Source organism: Aethalodelphis obliquidens, unplaced genomic scaffold, assembly GCF_003676395.1.
Source record: "Aethalodelphis obliquidens isolate GAN/ISIS:26980383/991018 unplaced genomic scaffold, ASM367639v1 scaffold9, whole genome shotgun sequence".
NCBI lineage: Eukaryota > Metazoa > Chordata > Mammalia > Artiodactyla > Delphinidae > Aethalodelphis > Aethalodelphis obliquidens.
Genome location: NW_020837953.1, coordinates 5,637,872 through 5,651,059, shown reverse-complemented (window position 1 = coordinate 5,651,059; position 13,188 = coordinate 5,637,872). Strand labels below are relative to the sequence as shown.

The 13,188-nt window shown below is 44.8% G+C and overlaps 1 long non-coding RNA gene across 1 annotated transcript; it reads right to left on the bottom strand.

Moving 5' to 3' along the window:
* Positions 1–1,157: 1,157 nt before the first annotated feature.
* LOC113622376 (uncharacterized) lies at positions 1,158–7,534 on the bottom strand. The gene is made up of 3 exons (XR_003433495.1): positions 7,360–7,534; positions 4,903–5,103; positions 1,158–3,204 (listed from the first exon to the last, which is right to left on the bottom strand). It is a non-coding gene; the product is annotated as an uncharacterized LOC113622376 (long non-coding RNA).
* Positions 7,535–13,188: the final 5,654 nt, after the last annotated feature.

Sequence of the window (13,188 nt, the reverse complement as noted above, 5' to 3'; positions counted from 1 at the left end):
GGTAATGATTTATAGCACACTCAACAACAATTAAAGAGAAAAACCTGTAAGACCATGATAATAACAAAATAAAAAGTTGCATGGAGGCAGGGAGGGAGCTGTTTTTAGGAATAGTTGCTACTAGGAGGAAGAGAATATTTGACAGACTTCATTGCTGACAGACCAATCTTTGGACACAGATAAACTGGATATTTGCCCTCAAGGAAACTGCTCTGATATTGGTTCGGGGGAGGGGGGAAGGTGTGGGGGGAGAGTAATAGTTATTGAAGTTATTAAAGAATGGGTGAAACAAATTGGAATGATGATGCAGATGGTGATAGTAACTGTTTATGGAGTGAATACTAAGAGTTAGACACAGTACTATCCCACTAGCCCTTTTATACACATTATGAGTTCCTCCCAAGGTCATTCTAAAAAAGGTAATAGTGACTTAAGCTCAGAGAGTCAGGTGGCGTGCCCAAGGCCTCACTGCTACTAAATAGCAGAGCTGGGATTTGACGTAGACCTGTGTCCCGGCTCCTGCCCCCAGCACACACTTGCCTGTGGTCTGAATGTGGGGATAGGTAACCAGGGGCAGATTCCAGCTCTGCCTCTGAATGACCTTGGATAAATCACTTCCCATCTCTAAAACCTCAGTTTCTCCAGGCTTTTCTCAAAACCTCAGCACCCCTTGCTCTCCTTGTCCTCTCCCTGTTTTTTCTGACACCCATCCCTGCCGCCACCAGGGCTGCAGGCCCTTCCTAAAGAAAATCAGTTAGTCTCTTCTCCACCTGCTTAGCAGTTTACTTTACCCCCATCCACGCAAAAACTAAAATAAAATAAAAAAGGCAGATGCTAGGAGAGGAAGGACTGAACTCTGCAGAATGGGTATCTTCTCTTCCATCACTGCCTCCAGAGCTTAATGTGGGGCACATTGGATGAGGTTAGGGAACAAGGTGTGGATTAGTGAGTCTTTTGCTTGCTTTATAAGATATCCCAGGCTTCCCTGGTGGCGCAGTGGTTGAGAGTCCGCCTGCCGATGCAGGGGACACGGGTTCGTGCCCCGGTCTGGGAAGATCCCACATGCCGCGGAGCGGCTGGGCCCATGGGCCATGGCCGCTGAGCGTGCGCGTCCGGAGCCTGTGCTCCACAACAGGAGAGGCCACAGCAGTGAGAGGCCCGCATACCACAAAAAAAAAAAAAAAAATATCCCATACACACAGAACAGTTCAAAAACAGCTGAACCCACCACCTGATCTAACAATGTTAACATTTTGCCGTATTTGCTTCAGATGTTTTTTTTTAAGTAAAACATTTAGTTGAAGGTTCCGTAGAAGTCCTCTTTACAAGCCTCCCTGACCTCAGTCCCTATCTTCCTCCCCAGAAGTAATTACTATTGTGAGTGGCGTGTATGTTTCCCGACCAGCTCTTTACGGTACATAAAGAGAGTTCATTTTAAACATACAGGGCTGCTTTACCTGTTTTCTTTAATGTGCATAAAGGCTATCATCTTGTCTGCCTTTCTGCAACTTGCTGTTTTTTATTTAACAATATGTATCTGTGATCTATCCCTGTCACTAAGTGGAGCTCTAATTTATTCCTTCAGCTGCTGTTTCATATTTCATCCACAAATGACCAGTTTATCCATTCCCCTGTTAATGTACTTTTAGATTGTTGCCAATATTTCACTATTATATAAAATGCTGAAACTGAACATTTTTGTGTCTCTCCTTCTGCACATAGGCAAGGGTTTCTCTAGAGTAGTTTTTGCTTCCTAGAGGCAGCCCTGGTTCCAAGGGCATGTTCATAGTCACCTCTGTTAAGTATTTCCAGTTGCTTCCCGAACTGATTTTACCAATTTCTAGCATAGCTAGCATGTTACGACGGTTCCCATGCAACTTGACCCTCATCAGTCCTTGGTATTCTCTGTTCTTTTGACAATCCAATGGGTGGGAAATGGTATATCATTGTTCTCATTTGAATTTCCCCATGACCAATAATGCCAAACATCTTTTCATGTGATTATTGGCCATTTGAAAGGCCTGTTCACAATCGGTCAATTTTTCCATTGAGTTATCTTTTTCTCATTGACTTGTTTGAATTATTTATGTATCCTAAAACTTGAATGTGTTGTAAATATTGGGACATGCTTTGTAAACTTCAAAGCAGCATGAAAAAACATTGGTTTTTATTAGTGCTCGTTTTACTCTTACATATGTCTTATCACCTAAACCAGAGCCCCCAGAGGACAGAGAATGTGGCTTCCTTATGTTTATTTATCCAGAGCAAGTGTTAATAGGAAGCAGCCTGGAATTATGGGGGGAAATTATGGCTTTAAAAATAGAAATGGAGTTAATACTGCCTCTGCCACTCAATAGCTGTGTAAGCTTGGTCAAGCCGCTTAACCTCCCTGAGTCTCTGTTTCTTTTGTTCTAAATGGAAAGGATCTCTCCCACGGTCGTTGTCATGAATCACATAAGATAATGCATGTAAAAGTGCTTAGTGTGTGGCATGGCATGTGCTAGATCTCAGTAGATGTTAGCTGAATAGAAATACTGGTAAATATTTCTTGGTGGTTAACTTAATTCTTCAATGACTGAATAATAATAGCTTTGATTTATTGAATATTTCTTATGTATTAGACACTACATAAACAGCTACCCTCTATTGTATTTTTTTCCCTTTTGCAGATGAAGTATCCCAGACTAAGATTATGTAATTTGGACAGTTTTACAGCTTATCAATGGTGGCATTAAGCTGCAAACACTGATATATCTTATTCTTGTCCTGAAATGAATTCGTTCTTCCAACGATATTTATTGAATGTCCACTATGTGCCAGGTATTCCACTGGGCACTGAGCTACGTTGGTCAAGAGGTCTTTCTTTCAAGGAATGATATGTTTTACTAAGGGTCCAAAACAGAAAGCAAACAGGCAAATAAATTCTGATATGTTATGAAACAAATACACAGCTAAGATAGAATATGGCAAAGAGCTTGGAGGTTCTCTTTCAGGGAGGCAATCAAAGAAGGCTTCTCCAAGGAGATGGCATGGAAGCCAAAATAAAATAGATGAAAAATAGCAAGCTGGCCACTTGAAGATCGCATTTCGAGCAGAGGCAACGATAGTCCAATCCAGTTTCAATTTATATCGTCTACTAAATTGAAACGTTTTTATTCCATATCCCTCATTTGTGGCTCCTGGTCGCTCCATTTAGCCTAACCCCTGGCGAAGAAGAAAAGAGCGTGAGCCCCAAGCAGCTGGGAAAGCCATTGCTCTGTCCTGGGCCCAGATCAGCCCCAGCCAGGCGGCAGTCATCTGAACATCTTCCAGATGTAGGCCTCCCTCCTCCTACCAACTTCCCTTCCATGTCACTGTTCCACCTCCCAGGCCCCAAGCCTGTGAACTCAGCCAGATAGGTTTGGTTTTGTTTCCCAGGTAAAAACTTTTCACCCTAGTATTCCCCACACCATCAACGGAGTGGACATTTGTAGATTGGCCTGTAAGTACATGAGCTGACAACCCCGGAGGACTGATTCAAGCCTGGAAGGGTGCCAGGTTTTCATTAAACCCCTTGTAAACCCCCACTTTGGTTCTACAGAGCTACATCTGCCGAGGAAGCCATCTGTGATTTGTATCATCGTGCTCCAAAAAAACACCAGCAGTGTGAAAGACTCTCCCCTCTGCTCCACAGTGAAATGGAAAAGTAACATTAGTAATCACTTCTGCAGGCTCCATAATGACATCATGGGCATTGGCTTAAGTCTTAAACCATGGCTGATGGTCCCTGCCAACAATCTGGGTGGATCTGAGTTGTCCTAAAAATTACAGGTCATTACTCATGGCCACCTCTCTACCTAAGAGAATATAGATGAAGAATTTGCCCTTGTGATACAGGGAGGAAAAAGGAACTAACATTTAATGAGTGTCTGCTAAGTACCAAGCACTCTAGCCCCTGACAACCTTCTAAAGCAGGCGTTATTATATTCATTTTACAGATGAAGAAACTGAGGTCAGAGGTGCTCGATGACTTACCCAAAGCCATGCAGATGAGTGACATGGCTGCAGGTAGAACCCACATCTCATGAACTCCAACATCTGTGAGCTTCCCACTTCCCTAGAAAGAACCCCGAGAATGGTGTGCAAACCAAGTGTTTGGTAGCTTGTTTTGATTTTTTTCCAGATTTCTTTTTCATTAAAAATTAAATAAGGAGGGACAGGTAGGACATCTTCCCCCCACAGTGGCTTGGATCTAAGTAAAACCACTCAATAATGGGATCAGCAAGTATGTGATTTAAATCTGTGATACTCGCTTTGAATTGGATGAACTACAGGGACCTCCCCTTCCCTGCTTCTCTCTTCCTCCTCTCTGAAGCCCAACCCACCCTGCCAAAAAAAAAAAAAAAATACAGCCAGTTCCTGATGGCTGAGTTCACAGCCAAAATTAGAAACATCCAACTGGTGTCCATTTCACAAAGAGCATCTTCCAAAAGTTGGGATCATCTGTGTTGGCTGGTGCCGACTTTTGGTGGTCTCCTGCAGTCTCAAAGCTAAAGTACTTTTTCTTCTGAAACTGCAGGTATGCAGTTTTCTCCGGATCTGCCTGGGGCAATCCAGAGCAAAGGGACAGCCTCCTAAAAAAAAGGAGTTCAGAGGAAGCAGCAGTTTCCATCAGTAGACTTGCAGACTCAGAAGCAGGGAGTAGCAGAAAAAAGAGCCTGTGCTTTGGGTTAAGTTCTGAATCTTGGCTTTAACGCTTCATGCCTGTGTGATCTCAGACAAATGTTTACCTTTCTGAGCATCCCTAGGTGGCAACGATCTAACGACACCTGCTGTACAGTGTGACCATGAGGAACATCCAGACATAGGCACGTCGTAAATTGTAATACAAGTGAATTGGCTTTCCTGACCTTCCACGCTTACCTCATATTCAGCTGAAGCTTCAGAGAAAGACTCCTCAGAATGTCAAAAGAGTTGATAGTTTTCTTTTGGAAGGGTAGTTTCTGATATTTCAGATGTTGTTGGATCGTCCAGAAGTTTAAGTCTCAGCAGCTTTTCCTCTTCCCTCATATAAACACCTAGAAATAATTTCCTGATCTCCATCCCATGGAAACCAAAAAGCACCTAGACAAAGAGAATCAAATCACGTTGAAATCACTGAGCAGAGCTCACCCTTCTTCCACAGACAGCCAGGTTAGCCAAAGGTTTTGCTTTTTTACCAAAGGGAAATGGAGGGAGGAAAAGCGCTGACAATAAAGGAAGACTGCCGCTGTGGGAGAGTTTTAGACTTGACTAAGATTCACGAAATATAATCATCCTGTACGTTTCCATAATGTAATCTTTACAAAGAGAACCTAGTTGAATTTCCAGCACTCTCCCTTGAGCAAATTGCTCCTTGCCTCCTAACTTCAGTTTCCTCTGCTCTGAAGTGGAGACTGGAGATAATAATCACCGCCTTGCAGGATGGTTAAGGGGATTACAGATTAAATCCATCCAGCTGCTAGGCTCAGTGCCTAGCAGAGAGCAGGTGCTTCATAAATGGCTGTTTTATTGCTGACAAAACACTCTGGATAGCCACAGCCACCCCGGACGGTAAGAATCACTGATGCCATTTTTTAAGACGAGAAAATGGAGACTCAGAAAAAAACAAAGCATGCTCAAAATCCCACAATCCCGGCTTTGCACTGAGGGGATCGGCGCGCAGGTTTATTTGGCTGTAAAGCCTGTTTTCCTTCCAACACACACACACACACACACACACACACACACACACACACGCGCGCGCGCGCGCTGCTGCCACGTCTGTTCCCACGGAAGCAGAGAGGGGAGGGAGATTTTGAGTGCGTTTCTTCGTCTACATCTGAGTTGCTTCCTCTCCTCTGGCTCATTCGTTCCATCCCCGAAGTCCCGGCTGAGGCCTCCACTGTGCTGCCAACCTCCCCTCCCCGCCTCTGCCGCCAGCTGAGGCTCCCACGCAGCCACAGAGGCACTGGAGAAACCACATCACCTCTCTCCTCCCCACCGCATGCCTTTGAAGTGAGCCTGTCATCTGACCGGTACCTACTCACGCTGCAAATCCCAGACTTCTTTCCTACCTGGAGCCCCGGGTTCCCCCGTGGTTCAGGGCAGACACTAGATACGTCTGCCTTATTTTTCACGGGGCTTAATTTCGATCCAGCCTGAACTGACTAAGCACCTACTCTGTGCCAGATGCTAGGCTTGGCTCTGGAAAGAGAGAAATGAGTAAAACACAGGCGCTGCCTTCAAAGAACCCACGGAATAGGACAGAATCCAACTTGGTTCCATTTAATAAATAATCGCTGAGTACCTACCTATGCCAGACCCCGTGCTGGGCCCTAGGGAATACACAGATATACAAGGTGTCGGTCCCTGGAAGAGCTCCGGTCACTGCAGCCTCCTAATTAGCACAAGCACCTGCCAGCTATGCCTTCCCTGCTACGACCCCCCAGACTGTGCTTTATGCACGTCCTCTCCAGGCCGCAAAATAAAAATAACGTTTTGAGATAGATGTTCGAAAGGGCAGAAAGGTCCCTCTGTCCAAAACCAATCATGATGATGAGGATTCTAGAATCCAGGTCTAATTTCTGTCTCAAAATTTACTGGTTTTCAAATATAAAATAAATAGCTAGTGGGAAGCAGCTGCATAGCACAGGGAGATCAGCTCAGTGCTTTGTGACCATCTAGAGGGGTGGGATAGGGAGGGTGGGAGGGAGATGCAAGGGGGAGGAGATATGGGGATATATGTATATGTATAGCTGATTCACTTTGTTATGCAGCAGAAACTAACACATCATTGTAAAGCAATTATACTCCAATACAGATGTTAAAAAAAAAAGTTGCTGGTTTTTTTGGCAGGGTTCTGGCAGATCTGTTGTTCCTATAATTACCTCACATTTGAAGGGTGTGCTTGAATTTTCCAAAGCATATTCCCTCTATTATCTCATCTGAGCTCAGCATCCCTGTCTCAAGTAGTTACAGGGTTTCTTTTGTGAGGCCCAGAGATGGTGACAAGTCAGGGGAAAGGGGGCCGGCCAGTGCCAACCCCTGCAAGGCCATTTACTCCTCAGAGGGCCCTGGAAAGGAGCTGACCTCGTTCCTTCTCTTGTTTTCTATTTGAGGAAACTGAGGCTTAGAGCATCTCTCCCAAGAACACAGGACTAGGCAAGAGAAGTCCTGGGCTTGCACCCAAGTCTAGCAGGAGCCGGTGCCTCTGACAGCCAAGCCTGCTGTCCTCAAAACAAAACAGTGCTCTCATCCTGGAGCCGGGACAGCCCGGCCTGCCTGGTGGAGAGGTGGGATGGCTTCGTGGGGTCTCAGCACAAGCTTGTTCTCTCAGCCTGAGAACTTTGGGAGACTCACCAAACCTCTGGGCCTCCATTTGTCACAAGGCGATGCTAAGCCCTGCTGCCTTCATCCCAGGGTTCTGCGAGGGTCTGCTGAGATGTGAAATGGGTGGGAACAAGATTTTGAAGAAGACATAAGTGCACAGGATTGCCCTTCACAGAGGGTCTGCTGACACGTTACTGTGGAATCAGGAGGCCTGGAGACAAAAAGCAGACAGGCCACAATCCCCTCCAGGAGCCCTGCTCTGGAACCAGGACTGGCCCCTCCAAGGCGTCCAGGCGAGGGCCATCGTCCACAGAGCCAGGCCCCCGCCCTGGTGATTTATCCGTCTTTGTCTTTCTAGCCGGGCTCAACCCGCAGACGCAGGGGTGGGGGAGGGGCTATCACAGAAACAGACAGGTCTGGTCACAGGGGGACAGCGTCCATGCCAAGAGCCCACTTTGTTTTAACGAATGACACCGAACACTTAGGCCATAATCTCTTCAGATTGCTGCGTCTGGCAGTAATTACATGCCTCCCGTTAATAAATCCTATTTCTGAATAGTTTACTGCACTGCACCCCTTTCTGCAAACACTGCAGGCTGAAACCTGTCAGATGAGGCCAGAGGCAGGCTTGTGAAGAGAAGGCAGATACAATGGCAGCTTTCTGGGCATGAAAAGGCAACAGCCACAGGCAGGGAAAGAGCCACAGGCTCTGATGTGCCTCCAAGTTCCAGGTATGGAGGGAGGTTTTTAATTTTCATCCCTACATTCAATCACTCACTGACTCCCCAGAACTCTGACCCCCAAATTTATCTTGAAGGCATCTCCACTGCCTTGGTTCAGAATTCATCAGTCTCACCTGGAATACAGTGACAGTGTGTCATCCTGTCACTCTCTAGCTCATCTGCCACGTGCTGCCAGAGCGATCTTCCCCACAGAAAAGTCTGATCGCATCACTCTCCTGCATAAGAACTCTGCAGACGTCTGCAACACTCCAGGATAAAGTCCACTCCTCCCTATCAAGGCCCTTCGGGATTTGAATCCTGCTACCTGTCCAAGCTCACTTCCCAGAAATTACCCTTCCCACTATACTCCACCCTACTGGTTCTCAGAGTGTGATCCTTGAACCAGCCGCACCAACATCATCCAGGATCTTTTGAGAAATGAAAATTCTCAGGCCTCACCCAGAGCTACTAATTCAGAAACTCTAAGGCGAGACCCAGAGATCCGGTTTTTCAGTAAACCTTCCAGATGATTTTGATGCAGGCGATCACTTGAAAAAATACCTCTTTACCTACTTTTTCTTAAACTTCAGTGTGGGCAAGAACCACCTGGGGATCTTGGTAAAATGTAGATGCTGATTTAGTTGGTCCAGGGTGGAGCTCAAAATTCTGCTATTCTAGCAAATTCCCAGGTGATGCCAGCACTGCCGGTCCACACACCAAACTGGGCAGCAAAGTTCTGGACTTCAGTGAACTCCTCATGATTTCAAAGCACGCCTACTACCTCTTGCTTGCCTTCGTGAGTGCCGTTCCCTCTCCCTTCCCTAGTTTTCTTTTCCTCCCTTTCTCGTGTCCCTGTCCCATCAAACAATTCTACTTATCTATCAAAAGTCCACATAAAGAGCCTCTGTACTCGGAAGACTTCCTTAACACCTCCCATCCCCACCCCAGATGGATGAAAGCCCTTTTTTCCCCTGCTCCCACATGACTCTGCAAACACACACTACATCAGAGCACTGATCACACTATACTGTCTGTCTGTCTGTCTGCCTGTGCTACCCCGTCCAAAAAAAAAATACTTTAGGAACAGGACCTCTTGCATAGCTGTGAACACAGCACCAAAACAGTGCCTGGCACACAGCAGAACAACAGATAGAGGGTGAGTGAATGAATCCTTAACAACCAGTCCTATTGGACTAGGTCAGGTAATAAACAAAATCTTTGGGAGGATTGGCCTCTTATTATTCTACCTGCCACGAGACCTGTATTAACCACCAGCTTCCTTTTAAAACAGGCAAGAGCAAACACTATGTTCCAAACCAAACCAGCCGCCTAATCCTAGAAGACAAAAAACAGAGAGATGTTCTCTGTGCACCAGGAACCCCAGAGAAAACTTCTGAGAGGTAATATCCAAACAGGAGGTAGGTACATAGGGACTTCGCAGAGAGGAAGACTCCACACAGGGAAATTTCACCAAGGAAGTTCCTTTATTCACTAATGTAAATAATGTAATGTAAGTCCACAAGCATTTATTGTACCCTTTCTATGTGACAAATATTTTTAAGAAGTGGAAATGTAAGATGAATTAGATCTCGTCCTTGCTCCCAAGAGGTCCGTCTAGTGGGGAAAGTAGGTACACAAATGTGTGAGGACAATACAGAGTGACAAAAGCTGTGATTCAGATGTGCACAAACCGTGGAGCAGATGCTTTCCATTTTGCCAGGAGGGATGGGGACAGGCATCAAAGAGGAGATGATATTTGAGCTGAGTCTGGAAGGCTGAGTTCATTTTTCAGAAGGAAAATAGGGGAGAAGGGTATTTCAGGCAGAAGGCACAGGGCAGGCACAGGAACAGAGGATAGAAGAATACTGCCCTTAGGGGATGGTACTCTGATACGGTAGGAGAAGTGGGTTGGAGTGGAGGATCTCGCGAGGAAGATGAACAGAACCAGACGGGTCATTTGGCAAACATTGATGGAGCACCAGCTGGGCACTGAGGCAGGCCCATAAACAACACGGAAATGGTTTCTGCTCCCCTGGAGTTTACAGTTCACAGTTTAGTAGGAGCGGTGGGGAAAACACAAACAAACAAATGAAAAAAATATCTGCACATGGTAACAGACAATTCGCTGAGCCAGAAAAAGAGTGAGGGCTTAAACTTCCGGTAAAATGAATAGGGAAAGGCTCCCCAAGGAGGTGAACTTAATCCAAGAAGGAAGAAAAGAAGGGGAGAGAGGAGAGAACCCCAAGCTGAGAGGGAAGACTAGGCAAAACCCCCGAGGAGGGAGGTAACATGGTAAATTCAAGAAACCCAAGGTGGATGGAATTACTGAGTGAAAGGACAGTGACGTAATTTGACAAGAACAGATTGGAGGGCTAGACGGGCCACACTGCCTGGGTCCTGCAGGCCACAGTGGGTGTTTGTCTTGATGCTAAGTGCAGGGAAGCCTTTTGGAGGCTCCAGAGCAGGAGGCTGGCGTGACCTAGTTTGGTTGGAGTATTTTCTTTTCCCTTTTATTTTTTTCCAAATAGATGACTCCGCTTCCTTAATTAAAAAATGGATTGGAAGGAGATTGGAGACAGATCCTCCCTGGAGGCTCAGAAATTGTTCTGTTGAGAAAAGAAGCCAGGCCAGAACTAATGTGATGGCAATAAGGATGGAGGGAGCAGCCTCAAGAGAAGGTCCCTTAGGAAAACACCATACTAGGAGCCCCCAAAGAGCAGCTTCCCCTACTTAAGCTGCATATACAGCAAGTTCTCTTTCAGGACCTATTTATTGAAAAGAGTACCTTCCCAATCCCTCCTACACTGTTGGTGGGAATGTAAATTGGTGCAGCCACCATGGAAAACAGTATGGAGATCCCTTAAAAAACCAAAAATAGAGCTACCATATGATCCTGCAATCTTACTCCTGGGCACATATCCAAAGAAAACCATAATTTGAAAAGATACGTGCACCCCAGTGTTCATAGCAGCACTATTTACAATAGCCAGGACATGGAAGCAACCTGAATGTCCATTGACAGATGAATGGATAAAGAAGATGTGGTACATATATACAATGGAATATTACTCAGCCATAAAAAAGAACAAAATAATGCCATTTGCAGCAACATGGATGGACCTAGAGATTACCGTACTAAGTGAAGTAAGCCAAAGACAAATATCATATGATATGGCTTATATGTGGAATCTAAAAAAATTAAAAATGATACATCACAGAAATAAACCCACAGACATAGAAAACAAACTTATGGTTACCAAAAGGGAGGTGGGGAGGGATAAAATAGGAGTTTGGCATTAACATATACACACTACTCTATATAAAATACTGGTTGGCCAATAGGTCCGTTCAGTTTTTTCTGTAAGATGGCTCTAGTAGCACTTAGTTGTCTTTAACTTCATTCAAGACCATTTAGTTAGATTGTATGTGACAGCTGTCATATCAGCGTGCATTTTTTAAAAAGTTACCAAAATTGGTGAAATTTTGTGTAGCCATTTTAATACTGAAGATGGAAGAAAAAAGCAGCATTTTCAGCATATTATGTTTTATTATTTCAAGAAACGTAAAAATGCAACTGAAATGCAAAAAAAGATTTGTGTAGTGTATGGAGAAGGTGCTGTGACTGAAGGAACGTGTCAAAAGTGGTTTGCGAAGTTTCGTGCTGGAGATTTCTCACTGGACAATGCTCCATGGTCGGGTAGACCACTTGAAATTGATAGCGATAAAATCGAGACACAATCAACGTTATACCACACGGGAGATAGCCGACATATTCAAAACAGCCAAATCAAGCATTGAAAATCATTTGCACCAGCTTGGTTATGTGAATCGCTTTGATGTTTGGGTTCCACATAAGTTAAGCAAAAAAACCTTCATGACCGTATTTCCGCATGGGATTCTCTACTTATATGTAATGAAAAACTTTCCGTTTTTAAAACAAATTGTGACGGGTGACGAAAAGTGGATGCTGTACAACAATGTGGAATGGAAGAGATCGTGGGGCAAGCGAAATGAACTACCACCAACCACACCAAAGGCTGGTCTTCATCCAAAGAAGGTGATGTTGGGCCTCCCTGGTGGCGCAGAGGTTGAGAGTCCACCTGCCGATGCAGGGGACACGGGTTCGTGCCCTGGTCCGGGAAGATCCCACATGCCACTGAGCAGCTAGGCCCATGAGCCACGGCCACTGAGCCTGCGCGTCTGGAGCCTGTGTTCTGCAATGGGAGAGGCCACAACAGTGAGAGGCCCGCGTACCGAAAAAAAAAAAAAAAAGAAGGTTATGTTGTGTATATGGTGGGATTGGAAGGGAGTCCTCTATTATGAGCTCCTTCTGGAAAAGCAAACGATTAATTCCAACAAGTACTGCTCCCAATTAGACCAACTGAAAGCAGCACTTGATGAAAAGTGTCCAGAATTAGTCAACAGAAAACGCATAATCTCCCATCAGGATAACGCAAGACCGTATATTTCTTTGACAACCGGGCAAAAACTGTTACAGCTTGGCTGGGAAGTTCTGATTCACTCGCAGTATTCACCAGATATTGCACCTTCATATTTCCATTTATTTCGGTCTTTACAAAATTCTCTTAATGGAAAAAATTTCAGTTCCCTGGAAGACTATAAAAGGCACCTGGAACAGTTCTTTGCTCAAAAAGATTAAAAGTTTTGGGAAGATAGAATTATGAAGTTGCCTGAAAAAATGGCAGAAGGTAGTGGAACAAAAGGGTGAATACATTGTTCAATAAAGGTCTTGGTGAAAATGAAAAATGTGTCTTTTATTTTTACTTAAAAACTGAAGGCACTTTTAGGCCAACCCAATAGATAACAAACAGGATCTATTGTATAGCACAGGGAAGTATACCCGATATTTTGTAATAAACTATAAGGGAAAAGAATCTGAAAAAAATAGGGATGTGTATGTATAACTGAATCACTTTGCAGTATATGTGAAAATAACACGACATTGTAAATCAATTATACTTCAATTTTAAAAAATAAAAGAGTGACTTTCTGCTTTGCAACATGCCTTCCATCTGCCTGAATTCTGGGTTGGGGAGCCATTTGGCTCAAGACATGAGGAAACTCTATGGTAGCCATATCCCTGGTCAACACATGCACTGATGCTGGCAGGCACGAA